The following is a 2,500-nucleotide window of genomic DNA, read 5'->3' as shown; positions in this document are numbered from 1 at the left end:
ATATAATATTGTTATTTAATACCATATAGGCTAAAGCATTGAAACGTACACAAAACCAGAAGTTTCTGTTTTGTTGTTTGTATCCGAATGCTATTAAATTCATACGTTTCTCATTGTGTCTGTCTGCAAAAAAGGAAAGTTTTCCATCCTTGAATATATTTCACTCAAAGTTCTTCCAATAACTGCTGGAGAAAGAAAAGGTTTTTATAACTATAATTTTGTTGTTTTTCTCGGCATTCGTACTGTAGAGCGATAATTGACGGAGCAATATTCTTTTGAGCGATCCACTTTGAGCGATATCTGCAAAAGAGCGGCGTACGCTGGAGCGATTCATTTAAGAGCGATTAAAAAATTATCTATTTAAGAATAGAAGCTATGCATCTAAGTACAATAGAACGATGTATTTAAGAACGATAGTAGTTGTTTAAAAATAGCATGTAGTTTTCACATAATTGCTTTCAAACGACGAGTTTAAGACTGTGAGTTTGAAAGTTTTTCTCTACACACATAATGAAATTTGTAGACAGCTTAAAAAACGGTGTGAAACTTGTATCTTATAACGGATATCTGTACTGCAGAGACAAAGAACACAAGATTACCATAAATTGGCGTTGCACCGTAAAAGTATGTAAAGGTCGGCTGATTTCCAGCGCTGTATCTAGTACGGATGAAATTCCATGTGTAAGAGGGGAACATTACCACCTACTAAATCCGTCAAAGGTTGAGGTAAAGAAACTTCATTCTCGGTTGAAAGAATAGGCCGCAGCTACCGCAGATGTGCCACGCAAATCTATTCAGGATGAGGTACAAACCTTAAGTCAAGAAGCAGCTACGCAACTTAGTACAAATAAAAATTTAGCAGCTATTTTTAACAGAAAACGAACATGTGTTCAGCACTTACCTCCAGCACCAAGTACCAGAACTGGATTTGTCCTACCTATAGAATATAGTTGTTTCTTCAGGAGAACAGTTTTTTCTATTTGACTCGGGTGGGGAAGACGAAAACAGGATTCTAATTTTTGGAACAAAACGTATGGTAAAATGAATAAACTCAGAAATTCCCCTAACTTTCATATTTTTTTATCTATTTTTATTTCATTTTATTATGCTCTTTTACATACTGATTTATTTGAACTAAATAAAAATGTATTCTTGTAGAAAGAAATGGTTAGGACTAAATAAAATTGTTTTATTTTTTGTTGAACTAAATGAAAACTGTTTGGACTAAATAATTTTTTTATTCCTTTTCTTTACAAGTGTCGCTTTACAATAATCGTTCTAAACTTACTTCGCTTAAGTAGGCAATCGCTTAAAAAATGCGCTTCAATAACAATCGTTCAAATAAAAAGCGCTCCAGTGAATGACCACGATTTTTCTCATCTCTAGGTACAATGTATCCACAGATTATTTGTTTATCAATCTATTAATACAAAACACATGTATTAATATAAATGTATATATTAATACACATATACATCTATACACACAAACACACACACACACACACACACATATATATATATATATATATATATATATATATATATATATATATATATATATATATATTATATATATCACACACATACTAACACACTATCTCTCTCTCTCTCTCTCTCTCTCTCTCTCTCTCTCTCTCTCTCTATATATATACATATATATATATATATATATATATATATATATATATATATATATATATATATATATATATATATATATATTATATATATATAAATATAAAGGGGACTGTTTCATCGCTATCTGGAATAGGTCGTTATATTTGAATAACTAGTCGTTATCCAATTGGCGAAGGTGAAGGACGAGGAGCCCCGCACCTTTACCAATAGGAAATCCTTCACTTTTGACCTTTTGGGCCAGAACTGACAAGGGTGACTGAGGAGGGAATTTGGATTAAAGTACTCACGTTACTTTAAAAAAAAATTTGTCCTTTGTTCCTATGCGTCATACAGACCCTCGTCCTTTAATAAGGGACTCACTGCTTAGTGGGCTGGAAGTCCCCTGAAACCAAACCCGGAAGGTTCAATTTCCTTCCCTGGAACTGATCAATGCTTGATCTACGGAGAAGCGAAGGGAGGACCACCACCAACCCCTCGATCCATCGTTCATATGGAGGAAAGGCTGATAGGACCCGGGATTCACTTGTATATAAGTAGCCTACCCCATCAAAACTGGAAATCCCTTTCACCCTGAAGGGGAGTCAGGGGACCAAAGTAGTATGATCAATGGGTTGTTATAAGGTCCGCGAATAGGGAGAAATATTTCCATAATTATAAGGTTTTGAATATTAGTAGTAACCCAACATCTTTGTCTGTCAACCCCTGGTCCTAGCGTGGGTGGAAAGGGGAAACCTATACAGTAGGTTTATCTGCTGATTCATCAGCGTTTATATTACAGTAGTTTTAAAAAGTTTCTATACTAAAGCGCTATTGTTCAATGTATAACCTATATATAAAACTGCAATATTCTCAGAATGAGA

Source organism: Palaemon carinicauda, chromosome 15, assembly GCF_036898095.1.
Source record: "Palaemon carinicauda isolate YSFRI2023 chromosome 15, ASM3689809v2, whole genome shotgun sequence".
NCBI classification, from domain to species: Eukaryota; Metazoa; Arthropoda; class Malacostraca; order Decapoda; family Palaemonidae; genus Palaemon; species Palaemon carinicauda.
The sequence above is the reverse complement of the archived record's forward strand: the minus strand, read 5'-3'. Positions refer to the sequence as shown.